The following is a 15,458-nucleotide window of genomic DNA, read 5'->3' as shown; positions in this document are numbered from 1 at the left end:
CCAAGTACCGTTAGTCGACCGCTGCCGAATTTACCCTTCGGAAAAACACCTACCAGAACCTGGCACCCGACTTTGAAAAAATCAATTTTTTCCAATTGCATTGTATTCTCCTTCGTTTGTACCCGTTTGTACCACTTTTCTTTTCGTTTGTACCCTAAGGGGTGAAAAGATATGAGGGGGTGAAAATAGCCTAGCACCTCACTTTAACATTTTTCAAATCTTTCTACGGGTGCTGTTTCTTAATCGTTTGTACCCGTTTGTACCACCTTCAGTTTCGTTTGTACCCCAAGGGGTTCGTTTGTACCGACTTTTGAAAAAAGCACAAAGGGGCAACTTTGGCGTTGTTGAAGATTTTTCAAATCTCCTTGTGGGTGCTGTTTTCTAATTGTTTAAGCATTAACGCGTATATTTGTTCTAAATATTAAGTACCTTTAAACATTTTTTAATGACTACCTGTTCAAGATTGTCGATAATGAATCATCAAGGCTGTCGATAATATCGATCACTATACATATAACTGAGAAGACTTGGTCACTTATCATCAAATTTGATTCCGCCGTCCATAATCTAAATAATTACCGAGAAACACATTACTGTTTCCAACAATTATTTTCGCGACTCAACAGCACATACAATGGAACGTATCGAAGTGTAACACGCCTATTTTGATGAAACTTTGGGGAAATATAGGTTTTATAAAAATATTCAACACGTGTTTTTTTTTATGTGCCATAGTCCATGTTATGGGGGTGGAAACAGTTTTGCGTTGTTTTCTGTTATTCAGCACATAAGAGATCTCATCATCACAAATAGTTCCTTTCTTTTAACGAGCCACTATAGAGTTTCCGACCACCGCATAGACGATGAAATACTGTAGGTCGTAGATTTGAAGTTAGTAATACTAGTTACGCAATATTTATAGTCTTTATGTCATTAATATAAAAAATATACAAAAATGGCGAAGTTGCCCCTTGGTGCTTTTTTCAAAAGACGGTACAAACGAACCCCTTGGGGTACAAACGAAAGTGAAGGTGGTACAAACGGGTACAAACGATTAGGAAACAGCACCCGCTTTCAGATTTCGAATATCTTAAAAAATGACGAAGTTACCCCTTGCAGGTTTTTTCAAAAGACGGTACAAACGACCCCCTTGTGGTACTAACGGGTACAAACGATTAAGAAACAGCACCCGTAAAAAGATTTGAAAAATCTTAAAAAATGGCGAAGTTACCCCTTGCGAGTTTTTTCAAAAGTCGGTACAAACGAACCCCTTGGGGTACAAACGAAACTGAAGGTGGTACAAACGGGTACAAACGATTAAGAAACAGCACCCGTAAAAAGATTTGAAAAATGTTAAAGTGGGGTGCTAGGCTATTTTCACCCCCTCATATCTTTTCACCCCTTAGGATACAAACGAAAAGGAAAGTGGTACAAACGGGTACATACGAAGGAGAATACAATGCAATTGGAAAAAATTGATTTTTTCAAAGTCGGGTGCCAGGTTCAAGTAGGTCGGAAAAACTCAGTTTATGATATGGCCTGATGAACCGTCATAAACTGATTTTCGAAATCCGGAACAATTTTTGATATTAATTGTTTGGATACTTTAAATAGATACTGAAGACTCGTATATGAATCTCCCGTTGCTAAAAGGCACACAACATTTTTTAAATGTCCACTAGCTTCTACCTGTAAATCTCTAATTAGATTTTCACCACTAGAGGTTGCTCTATTTTTATATATTTGACTAATCCACCATCGTTTATCTTGATTTTTTCTTCTTCTTTTTCTTTTAATTATTGTATTTATAACAATATACGCTGCACTGGCGATCGTGACATCTGTTCCTGTCGACATTCTGACTTCGACTGGTTTACGGAAGAAAGAACTCAAATAGAAAGGTTTACGGTACCCCAGGTAGAAAGGTTTGTGCGAACAGCCGGAGAAATTTCACGTTCGTTCGCCGAGAGCATTCGTTTGGGCAAAATCCACAAGTCAGTACGAGGCTCACGGCTAAAATTAAACTCATAGATTTATGCACATTTATTTGAAGGGAACGTCGATTCGGTCCTTTTCCCACAAAGAATCCAATCTGGGCTCCTCTTCGTCTAATCGTTATCCCACTATGCTCATAAGTTCTCCAAGATGTTTATTTTTCTACTGAAATTCTGTAGTAGATGATTGGTGCATTCTATTTTTCGTACATGCACCCTATACTCTTTATATGGATTATTGTCCAATCTCTTCTTGAACACACAGATATTGCCATCGGCAACTAATATAGAGTGTATACTAGGCCGTGCATTTCTATACTGCATTTGAATCTTTCGATGATAGCAGCACTTTCCATACCGGTTGAACTTAGCTGACGAATCCAGTTTTTGAAACATCAATGCTCGGGCGATTCTTCTTTCTTTTTAATTGCTCTTCCACGAACCATACACTGCACTACCTTCGTGTGATATCCCACGGTGGCTCCTACGCCAGAAAGAGAATTGTAATCTTCTCCGCGGTATGATATTTTCATCCAGCTGTCATCTGCGACAACTGCGATCCATGGCATATTAGATTCTGGATGTATGTCGCCTCTTGCTATAGCTAATTCTCTTTCTTCTTTTCCAGCATCTTCCATTTCGCGTTGTGCGGCCACTTCGAAGGCATGGATTATGTTATTCTGACATTTTTCGTGAATTCTTTTCGTCATACAGAACACATTTACACCAGACAATAATGCTTCTAGTTGATTTTATCCGTCGCGCATCACCATTGTTGCAGAAACAGCGGCGTGGTTGATGTCCATAGTGCCATCGTTCTGTCGAAGACAGGGTATGCGCTCTACGTAATTGCACATTCGCACTGTATATGGCACACTTTTTCCAATCCGTATTGTTGACATCCAACTATGTCAAAATGCTCGGTGGCACATCCAATAGTCGAAGGTGTTGCAAGATTTTTTATTTCTTCAAAAATCTATGCAAAATCAACAAAATCTATTCCTTTTGAAATTTGCGTTTCCGACTGTTGTGGTTCCGCTTTTTCTACCACCCAGTCGCTGTTGTAACTTGCAACATCTTCATTCGTTTCTTCGTTCATGTCTTCTACGGAAGGTATTTCATCGCTCACTATCAGCTCATTACCTTCCAACACTGATTTAATTGTTTCTTCGCCTTCATTGTTGTTACTTACTTGATTTTCTTCGGCATCGAAATCTATTTCGTCTATAATTTCTTCGATAATCTGAATCTCTTCACCTACGTTTTCTTCATATACTTCATATATCATGGGGGGGGGGGCACTCGTGGCATCACGTTACAGTACATACATCATTCATATACAGAGTGTGCCGAGAATTGTGGTACAAACAAGAATGGAGTGATTTTTCATGCAGAGATGAGTCGAGGATGTAAACTTACATAGTAAAGTGACAATTTCTGATACAGGGTTGTGATCTTCAGAGAATCAGCTGCGAAGCTCCGGCAGGAGCGTGAACATCCGAAAGGTGCTGAGAGTTGATTGAATGGGTTTCCTCATACTCGGATGGTGTATTTCTATGGCCTGTTACAAGAAGTGCAAATGTCATATTTTTGCAAAAATGACGAAATAACCGGTATTCAATCTGTAAACAATTAGTTGAGCGTAAATTGTTTTACGTATCTTTAAGTGCTAATATTTCAACTTTATAAAAACTGACATTAGTATTTCTTGCACCAAGTCACAGATTTGTATTTTTAAACAATGTCACGGCTTGGTATAGATCGAATTACTACGTCAAGCTTTAATGATCCATTTACTCATCGTCAATTAAGGGATCATTCTACTTCGACACCTAAAAATTAAGCTATTTAATGCAGCTTTTTTCTAAGCAAATACCTCCTACAACGAAATAGATTTTTCAGCATTTATTACACTGCTCTTATATAATGTAATAGCATTTTTTAAATAACCTTTTTAGTTGCTTAAAACAAAGAAAACATTTTTTGTTTCTAATAAGCCTCCTTACAGAAATTCCCTACAGTGTAAGGCTCTCACCATGGATACAGATATTTTTTTGAGGTGCAATTTCAACACCATTAAAAATGTTCTATTTGAAGCAACTAAAAAGATTAATAATATTATATAAGAGCTGTCTAATAAAAGCCAAAACAGTTAATTTTTTTCAGAATAAATGGTGAAAAGTAGCTCAATTTTTCTGATACCGGAGTAGAATAACCCTTTAAACTAATTTTATGAAAGTATTTTCCGGTCTCTACCAAATTAAGTACTGTCCAACGGATTGCACACAAAGGATCATTGAATTGTGATAAAAAATTTGCCGATATTTGATCCCTTGTAACTATATGATAAAAATTCATATAGCATGTGCTGCTTCTATTTTTTCGATTTAATCAATTTGTCAATCTATGTAACATCTGAGAAATTAAACATACCGTTTGTTTCCTAAATTGTTAAAAATTGAAACAGTGTTGTGGACATTAAAAAATTTTAAGAATCAATTCATCATAAATTTGGATATTGTAGTGATACCTTTAAAATGATTCCTGAAAACTGCTTCGATCGAAACATGTGCAGTAGACATCAGATTAACCCCAAGGTACATTACAAGCTGGTTACACTGTTTGGCACACTTTCTTCAGTCGCATAGTATGTCGACTATTCACCACCACCCAGGGGTAAATCCCGATGTTAATCCGTTCAAGCATGTATGGGATCTGTTAGATCCAACATTGAGGAGTCTCTAAAGAACTGTTATGACACTGCAGTGATTCAAAACTGCAAGAATCAATGAGACAATGCATCAACATGCATTAACGATGCCGATAAATAATAAGGCATCGTGGTGGTATTACACATGTGGAGACACACAAAGATACAAGGCGGTTGTGTAAGCTTTTGCTGGTGTACCTAGAGTTGTTGTAACACTGCTGACGCGCTTTTCATTCAAACTTAGATAAAAGATCGTGCCGCAGCTTTTCAGGGGTCATTTTAAACGAGACAGTGCAATCTTTTAATTCATGGTGCACTCAGTGTAGAAAGAAATTTTGTAATGTCCATAGTGACATTTCAATTTGTAAAAATTTGGAAAAGAAATAATATGTTTAATTTCTTGAGTTAACGTTTGTCGAGCTGGATGAACCGGAGGGCCCACCGGTGAAGAGTAATTTTCGTGTAAGTGAAAATACAGCCGAGTGGCCTGGCAACCCAGTAAGACCCGGTATTCACAGAGGCAACTCTTGGACCCCCTCTCATTTTAAGATGAGTCCAGATAGAATTATGTACCACTTTTTATTATAAAGTTACAAAAAGTCAGATGGAACATTTTTTTATCACGTCCTTTAATTTTGTTTGAATAGTGTAGTGGACGTAATAAGAATAATAAGAGCCAAATCACGGCACTTCTGCAAGTCATGACATTGTTCACAAATATGATTGGATTAGCTACATACGTTGCCCTTCAGGTGCACACGTGCTTGATGTTGCTTCTTAGTCGATTCAATGGGAGAGCAGTCTTAAATTTATGATTGCAAGTTGACTGAATCAATAATTAAAGATTGACATTCTAAATATATTTTTGATTTACTTCTGCATGGAGAACCACCCCTTTCCCATTTTTATCGTGATTTTCGGTACATATTACACTAGGCATGTCAAACTCATATGTTATTACGGGCCACATGATTATTTTGTATTAAGTTGGGGGCTGCATGTTTTCAAGGTTCAAAAAATCGATAAAATACGATTTTTAGAATGATTATATTATGTATTATGTATTTATTAGACTCAGTGTCAAGCTCAATGTATTGTATATTATACATACTGTGACCCTTTTGGGGGTTCACTCTATAATATAATTTTCGTTACAAAACTCGTTACAATCGCTGGGCGCCAGCCACTCGCGGTGGCAATCGAAATCAAAAAAGGAAAGGGGTATCGGAGGTGCTTACAGGGGATGGGTTTCGTGGCACTTCCGCCCTTACAGTATTTCGCGGGGGAGTACGCAGTGGAGGACAGTGTAGGGTAGGGAAAAATCTCAGGGTGGGGAAAAAGTCCGCAGGAAAGTCCGTATACGTTGTGCGTCGAATGGAAGGATCAAAATTGGGAATTGTAAAGGGGGCTGGAAAAGGGTGAGGTTCGTCGAAACCTTTGAATATAATGCGCGGGCGGAGAAAATAGCCGTTGCCGGAACTTAAACTTGACAATTTTAATAATTGAGGGGACTCACCAATGGTGCATTCCACACACAACTCGCACAACTTTCTCAATACGCTTCTATAAATCTCTTCTCACAAAAATCGCTATCTGAAAAATCCATATTCACTGTATACAATAGCCACAGGCTCATTGATGGTTCGTCGTCGCCGCTGCGAGTCCACGTTCTCGAATATAATTTACAATTTTGGTGACTATTTTTAAAACATGTCCGATATTTAAAACTTTGGAGCATAGTACTTGCTAGTGAATAATACAATGAAAATGTTCAAAATTATTATTACCATGCTGTTGGCATGTTTCTTTTAATCTTTCAATAACTCCTTTAGTAATACCGGTCATGGTAGGTGCACCATCAGTTGCAAGACAAACCAACTTTTCCAATGGTAACTTATACTTCTTCTAAACAACCATAAGTGCATTAAAAATATCAGCTCCAGTGGTTGTATTATGCATGGGAATGATTTCCAAAAGTTCTTCACTTATTTTTAAATTAACATCGCATCCGTGAATAAAAACGGCCAGTTGAGCGATATTTCGAATATCTCTACTTTCATCAATCGCAATAGAGTAGGCTTGAAATGTTGATATTGTTGAATTATGCTGATTTCTCAAATTCTCGACTATTTCATCAACTCTGCCAGCTACAGTATTTCGACTTAAACTTACAGTTAAAAATTTTTTTACTTGTGCTGGACATAATACTGCCGCTGCTTTAATTAGGCATTCGCTAATAAATTCCCCTTCAGTAAATGGTTTCGATCTGCTTGCGATTAAATGTGATAATATATAACTAACTTTTACAGCAGCTGTATTATCTCCAACAGATTTAGTGAATACACTTTGTTGTTTTTGAAGAATTGATTTCAATTCCGACAATTTGTCTTCACGAAGTTTTCCAACGTATTGATCATAGTCTGTTTTGTGATTTGTGTCATAATGGCTTTTAAGATTATATTCCTTAGCAACTGAAATAGAGTTTTTACATATCAGGCATAATACTTTATTCTTGTTTTGAACACAAAAATATTGAAGTTTCCATTTTTCTTGAAAATTACGATGTTCCTCTTCAATTGATCTTTTCTTACTCATTGTTCTTGAAGTTTGATTATATTTCTATTAAATACATTTTTAGTTTAATATGAATAAAAACCAAAATCCACTTTAGAGTTCAAAATATCATTCCCAAACGATTGAGCAAACACTGCACTTTATGACGACTTGTAAATACGTACAAACATGTGTCGTGTGTCGGATTAGATCGCTTCGCGTTCTATCATGTTTCTGATCGTCTTGTGTTTTTATCTCCGTTCGGCTTCGGCTGCCGCTTTTCATTTGACGCCTCGCGCCAGCTTCAATCAAAAAGTTCAAACTTTCCAACTTCAAGCGTCTGTTACGTCGCGAGCGTGATACGGCGCGCGACGTACAAAATATAAAACGAAAAGAAATTGGTATTTAGTTATATTATCCCTTTTACTTTCTGAGTGATTAATACGCGGTTGAGAACGGTATTATCGCTGCCACCAGTCCCAATCGTGCTCGACGATGTGAGGTCGGTAACGATTGGAACAATTTAAAAGAATCGATAAATTTATAGTAAGATTCTGAATTTATTTATTGAGTCCGTCAATGCTCTGGTCCCATACGGGCCCCTTGTGCGAATTCGTGTGAAGATGGTAAGCGTGAATGTATAGGAAGAAAGTGTGTTTGAACCAAGAATGAATTTGAAACTAATTAGGTGTAACACAAAGTATAATTTCAAAAGAAAAGCGTAACAAGCAAATGGTTTGGATAACAGAGAGTACGAGCTGTTGAAAATACAGAAAAATGAGAAATATATATATATTAACAAGAAAAGTAAATTATGCAATTTTGAAATGATTCAAGCGACGATTCCGGTGAACAATTAAATTGTTATTTAAAAATGTTAAATATCTTCGATACCTTAAATGATGATGAACGGAACGATCTCGTGGGAAATTTCCAGAACACGCGGTTTCAAGATTGCCCGTTTTGCCTCACTAAATCCAGATTCGTCGTATTGGACAAAATGAAATAGATAACTTACCAAACTCGATGTTAAATGATATAAGATAATACAGTATTCGTTTGGTAATCGCTATTTGCTGTGGGTCGTCTGGAAATCCGGAAGGTAAAGAAGAGATGAAAACTTGTCACACGCACCACGCGTTCGCGATCGGCCTTTGTTCGGTATTACGGTTACGAGACGATCCGAAATTATATACGAAAACGACGCGACGCGGAAAAAAGAAATATAATTTATTACGAACGATTTAAAATGAAAGAAAAAAAGATAGATAATTGAAAAGTGTGAAAATAGTTTAACGTATTCGTATGAGTCCTTTACGCGGAAAACAAGAATCGTAATCTCCTGGCACTCTGCCTTTTACAAGGACTTTACCGGTCAGCTAATCGCTACAATTTTCACGCGTAAACTATTTCTCGACGCGAACACGGGCTCCCCGTCACGTACCTCACGATTTTTCGACGAAGAATGATTTGCTTCAGTCAAGCGATCGTATCTCAGGGTTCGACCCGCGATCATGGGCCCAAAGTGGGGACATCATTTGGCAAATCAGGGTACGTGTCGCAAGGGAAGGCCCGCGCGTATTGGTTTTGTCTAGGCGCATTTTCCGAGTTCTCATCCCTCCTTGACCTTCCTTCCGACTCTGTCTATCGTTGGCTATCTTTCTCTTTTTACCCCTACAGCGCTTCGTGAATTTCGTGCGTCGCAATTTCTATACTTCTGGAATATTCGAAATCTATTCTATTTGAATTTATTTGTTTCTCAATTAATCAAAGAAGCTCTTATAAATGATATTTTCGGTATCGAAGAAGATCTAGCTTTCTTAATAGATGTTTAACTCGCTATATTGAACAACTAGTAAATGAATAATATTAAATTATTCCGTTCGTATTTGCGTTTCGGCGGTTTACGAAAAGACCGTAATTATTATCAAGTCGCGGATGTATGCAAATATGTTGCTGCATTTAATTGTCATTAGTTCCGCGTACATCAATTTTTAACGATTTACATATTTTCTAAACGTTCTACGTTTAGCGTTTAGCTGTAGTTCGTTGTCGATGTTTATTGCCTTGGTCGACCTTCGTCTCGAACGTTCTTGAACATCGGTCGACAAATTTCAAACGTCAGTGGTTGTCGCGCAAACCTTCGCATTCGATAGTCATTCAAACAATTTCATTCCGTTCCATACTAATTGTTTCGTTCTTAATTGCACTCATTCCTTGTGGAAAGGTCGGCTGACGCATGCCTTGCAGGTAGGAGAGGTATCTCGCTAGTAGGGTAGAACAAGAATTTTCTTTGTACGGCGCGGTTAGCTGGGAAATTTCCAAGTGCGTCGCACTGCTTAACCGCGCGGCGAAGGATGTTTATTGTTACGTCGCGCGACGTACAAAATATAAAAAGAAAAGAAATTTGGAGAAATTCATGTTAATTTATATTATTATTTCTTTTACTTTCTGGATGATTAATACGCGGTTGAGAACGGTATTATCGCTGCCACCGGTCCCAATCGTGTTCGACGATGTTAGGTCGGTACGATTGGAATAATTTAAAAGAATCGAAAATCTAAAGTAAGATCCTGAATTTTTTCTGAGTCCGCCAATGCTCTGGTCCCATACGGGCCCCTCGTGCGAAGTTGTGCGAAGATGGTTAGCGTGAATGTATCGGAAGGAAGTGTGTGTGAACCAAAAATGAATGTGAAACTAGTTATGTGTAACAAAAAGTATAATCTCAAAAAAAGAAAAACATAACAATAAAAATGGTTTGGTTAACAGTGAGTACGAGTTGTTGAAAATACAGAAAAATGAAAGTTATATATATATATTGACAAGATAAGTGAAATTAGGTAATATTGAAATCTATTGTATCGTAAGACAGAATTTTAAGATGATTCGAGCGGCGATTTCGGTGAACAATCAGTACGCAGTGAGAGGAAGACGGTCCCAGGGGGAAAACTTCCAAGACCAACGGTCTCGTGCGCCGCCTCTCGTTATCGTAAACGGAATTATTATTAAAAATGCGAAATACCTTCGATATCTTGAACGCGATGTTGCACGGAACGATCTCGTGGGAAACTTCCAGAACACGCGGTTTCAAGATCGCCCGTTTTGCCTCACTAAATCCAGATTCGTCGTATTGGACAAAATGAAATAGATAACTTACCAAACTCGATGTTAAATGATATATGATAATACGGTATTCGTTTGGTAATCGCTTTTCGCTGGGTTGTCTGGAAATCTGGAAGGCGAAGAAGAGATGAAAACCTGATGCACACGCACTACGCGTTCGCGATCGGCCTTTTATTACGGTATTACTGTTACGGTAACGATAGCAAATTATATACGAAAAATGACGCGACGCGGAAAAAGGAAAATAATATTATTTAACGAACGATTTAAAATTGAAAGAGAAAAGGATAGAAAATTGAAAAGTATGAAAGGGTCTAGCCGTATAAGCATAGTGAATCGGCCCCAGCAACACTTTCGGTTGATATTTATACCACATAATGCTTTTTGCCTAAACAACAATTGTGTGCAATGTCAACCCCCTATCCCCTCTGATAAGGGAGAAATGAGGGTAAAACGCAAAAACTTTATCATTTTTTTTCTCGGAAACTATTTAAGATATTTGATCACATTAAAGTGCAAATAGTAGGTATTCATTAGCTGTATATCATATTTTTTTTCAAAATTTTTATTCGATGATTAAGGTGATGCGAGTGTCAAAAACTTTACCGACAGTCCCTAGAAAAATCCCTAGACGCGAGTTTTCAAATTACGTCCTCATTTCTAAACAGAATGAAGAAAAATTTGAGGGACGTGTTCAGGAGATTCTAAAGAATATTTGTCTGGTCCTTATATTATTCAAATCGTCAAAAACTTATAAATATTGAAATTGCTGTCTGTCAACGGTCAAGAAAATGGCGGATCGGACTCACCTGCATTGATTTATTCGTAATATAAACATTTCTGCCAATAGTTTGTCCAAATAGGGACCAGACTGATATTCTTTGGGGCGGATATAATAAAACGAGTACCTAAGGGATGATGTACAAGTCTCCAGAAAGAAGTAATTTGAAAACTACGATTTCGTTGATTGTTCACTCGCGAAAGACGTCAAAAAGGTAAAGCAGACCACAAATTTAGTTCCTCGTTTTTTCTGAAGGGCGCAGTTTGTTCGTTTTCTGTGCTCGACCGCGCGCTCATTCGCAGCTCGTATATGTGAATATGTGTGCGTCGACCGAACCGTCGACGACGATACAATGTATTGTGGAGAATGGGAAGTTCGAGTCTCGAAGAGGCGATGAACTCCGACGCGTAAATTTTTTTTTCACGCATCGTTCTATCGACTAGGATAGCGATTTTCAACCCATGTGTCACAAGACGTACTATCATTATTTTTTGTTGCTATTATTATTCTTTTTTTTAGTGAAACTGAAGAACAAATACGTCCTTCCCGATTTCAATGATTTTTTGATATGTTATAAAAATTGATATTCTGAACAATTTGGTGAAATACTGATTACTTATGAAAAGCACCCCGAAAATAAATATGTTGCCAGAGTTATTAAAATTTTTTTAGACAGAGAAGTTAGTATGTTTTTTCAGCATAGAATGTGATATTATGCTGGACCCTGATTTTGCGTTACGCCCAAATATTGGATGAATAGGTAACGAAAATGTGATGCTGGAAGAACAACACGGCTGGAGCGAGTTCTTCAATGCTGGCGAATGTAGAAAAGGACAAATACCGAAAGAGAAAGAGGTCCGAGAATTAAAGGGCCTGAGAAAAAACATTTGAGTGATACAATATTAATTCAACAATAACTTTTTTATTTTTCATTTTTGTTAAATGAAACTTTTACCAATGTAATTGTAAGGTTCTTCTGATTAAAATAAGACCAAACACCATATAATTTACATTATTTTTACTTATTTAGATATAAATAAGAAAATAAATAATTATAATTCAAATTATGTCATGTTTGATCTTGTTTTTATCAGAAAAATCTCACAAATACGTTAGTAACATTTTCATTTAAAAAAAGTCAAAAATAAAAAGGTTTTAATCTTAAATTTTGATTGCGTTAGTATTGTCTCACACGTATACGGGTATTTAAACTTGCTTTTTTCCCTGTACGCTGCGTCGATTCTCGGCTGCCACCACATCAAAGGCGAGCCGAACTCGCTCGAGAAACTGTGGTTTCTCCGGCGACACGCAAAAATTGGTCCGATTCATCGTACATAATGCATATAGCTATCGTACCATCCGTGTGTCATTTAGGTGTATGCGAAAAGTGACGTAGCATAGCATGCCGTTAGTTGGATGCGATAATTCAGGTGGCGTTAAAATCAGTTTCTGTTCGGCCTAATTTTCGATGAAACGTTGACTGTTTTACCGACGCGGAATTCGAAGTTCGGGCTCCACGCTAGCATCACCTTAAGGGGGTAGACACGGGTAATGCAGCGAGGTGACATTACCGGCAAAAATGGGCCTAAAAGGGGTTTACGGGAATACACTTTTCGTCCTTATATGAGAAGATTTGGGGCTGGGTGAGGGCTCATTCGAAAGAGGAAGGTCCAATGCAGCGCGGTCTGGTCATGGTTCAACGAGATTGTGTTGATATTTAATAATATGAGTGTCTAAAGTAGAGGAAAAATCGACAAAATAGATCCGCAGATTCCAAGTATTTTTTAGGTCACTAAAACAGTTCTGTGACTCAAACCGTGACCAGACCGCGCTGCGTTGAACCTTCCTCTTTCGAATGAACCCTTATTTAGATCAAAATCTTCTCATATAAGGACGAAAAGTGTATTCCCGTAAAAGCATTCCCAAAAACGAATTCCGCCATTATCTGGATACTACAGAGCAAGTCACGTGACAAATTTAGTTCGGCTAGTGGTTAGGAGATGGCGCCTACTCAGGAGGACTGCCAACGTGTAATCATAGGAAAACCGAAACCTCCCTGGTGCATAGAGACCTTTCTCGCCGGTCCACACCTCAAGGAACTATATACTATATCGCGCTTCTTACAAAAGAACAATATTTCTATTTAATTAAGTTTGTTCATCTCTGACTTTTCTACTGACTTTATATGAATTTACTGTAATGATATGTACCACTTATTGCTGTTCCGGATCTATGAGCTTGTATGGAGCTTACGATCCTTTTTCAATAAATACAATACAAATAGGAAAACCGAAGCGTTTGCTTGATACATATGTCACAGTAAAAGCGTGATACAGGCAATGTATCCATTTTCGTACGATTGTAGGTTAGGGTTAGGTTATGTATATTTTAGGTATACATTTATTATGAACTGCTAAGAATTGTATATATTTACTAAAGTAACGCTTTTACTGTAATATTTATTATTAGTCAATACATTATTTATTAATTTATATTTACATTATTAATTTAATTTACATCCATTGAAATTAATTTTTACTAATACTGGTAATATTGATTTATTAATATCGTGTTTTGGGATGTGGAATGTTGAAGGGTGGGTTGAAGAAATATAGAACAAACACCTTATTTTTTATATTCTTATTTATTTTTAAATATAAATAAATTGGCGGGTTTGCCCCCGCCTGTTCCTCCTCCGGGGTGATGAAATGAACAAAATTCATTATTACTATTATCAAGTGCAAGGACAGTTGCACATAACGAATAGACAATGCGCTCTATTCTGTTTATGGACGCCGAAAGGAATGAAAATTATAAAAGTGCCAAGAAATGATACATTCTGGGCAACAGAGATGGAGGAAAAACTGAGGAAGTTTTATGAGGACTGCATGTTGCCAGAAATCATAGATAGTAGATTCAATCGACACCAGCCGATTAGAGAACCACCGTATATAAAAACAGGAGGAGCATGTACAAGTACACAAGTACAGAGTGACTAATGCACCGACGAGTGCATTCAGCTCATATGGAGAGCTGTCAAAGAAAAAAGTGCAACCCGAAGTCACTAATGCACCGACGAGTGCATTCAGCTCATATGGAGAGCTGTCAAACAAGAAAATACAATTCAAAGTGACTAATGCACCGACGAGTGCATTCAGCTCATATGGAGAGCTGTCAAACAAGCAATTGCAATCCACAGTCACTAATGCACCGACGAGTGCATTCAGCTCATATGGAGAGCTGTCAAACAAGCAATTGCAATCCACAGTCACTAATGCACCGACGAGTGCATTCAGCTCATATGGAGAGCTGTCGAATAATAGAAGTACAAAATAATGTAAGTACGTAAAAGAATGTAACTATGAAAGTATTTGGAGAGTGAAGAGGACCGTCTATGACGGGGGTGGTGGTGGGTCTCTTCACACTCTCCTAATAATTGATACTTGCAGCTACGTTTCCTTTCTTTTCACAGGAAGAGTACAATGTATGACAGCGTAAGTATGACATTTATACTTTTGGTATACAAGTAGTTGGATGAATTGGAAATGATCATGAATTTCATATATGAATTTATTTTAATTATTTTCAGTGACCAGTATCAATGGTGAAAATCCTGTTCTATGAAGGGAGGAAAGGAACCAGGTCTTCCCAATGCAAGCATAAAGATAAGTAAAACACATACATTTACAAATGTATTGCATGCAGATTGATTAGAACTGATTATAACTTTTCATCGTAGGTTCAATGAGAATATACTCTGTACACCATTGCAAGAAATTTTGGTGAGAAATAGGAAAGTACGAGTGGATTCATCAGGAAGTGTAGGTACCAGTTTGTAGATTAAAGTAGTATACACTCAAAAAGTAATTGTTGTTAAACTTATTTATTTTTACAGATCAGACCAGGGTGTACAGCATGATAGTTGAAGATATTCGGTATCGTCTCAACCAATTTGTATAGAAAATTTTTTTTTTCAATAATTACTGTCAATTATCTTATAAATGTACGCAGTTCATGTTCTACTGTAGAATTTTATTAATAAAAAAGGCTTGTATTTTACTGAACAGTATTTTAATCCTTTTTTGTTTAAATATTCATTCAATGTTTATTTACTAATCTAACCCTAACCTAACCGTTTAGTATTGTTATATGGAAAAAGGTGTAATGTAAGGAACTTTGTTTTCCTGGGATTTCCCATCTTTTATTTTTCCTTCTCACTTATAGTTCCTCACTCCAACGTAACATATTGTAGCATAAGCATATTTTAATTAATTAAAAGTATAATAAATTTTCTACA

The 15,458-nt window shown here is 37.1% G+C and overlaps 1 protein-coding gene and 1 long non-coding RNA gene across 5 annotated transcripts in view; both read left to right on the top strand.

Annotated features, from left to right (window-relative positions):
* LOC114882537 overlaps positions 1 to 15,458 on the top strand; it is a 440,519-nt gene that overhangs the window by 211,613 nt on the left and 213,448 nt on the right. The window lies entirely within an intron of this gene.
* Positions 13,874 to 15,118, top strand: LOC123988597. The gene is made up of 3 exons (XR_006830220.1): positions 13,874 to 14,655; positions 14,751 to 14,982; positions 15,057 to 15,118. It is a non-coding gene; the product is annotated as an uncharacterized LOC123988597 (long non-coding RNA).

This window comes from Osmia bicornis, chromosome 16 (genome assembly GCF_907164935.1).
Source record: "Osmia bicornis bicornis chromosome 16, iOsmBic2.1, whole genome shotgun sequence".
Classification (NCBI taxonomy): domain Eukaryota; kingdom Metazoa; phylum Arthropoda; class Insecta; order Hymenoptera; family Megachilidae; genus Osmia; species Osmia bicornis.
This window is presented reverse-complemented; position numbering and strand designations above follow the sequence as displayed.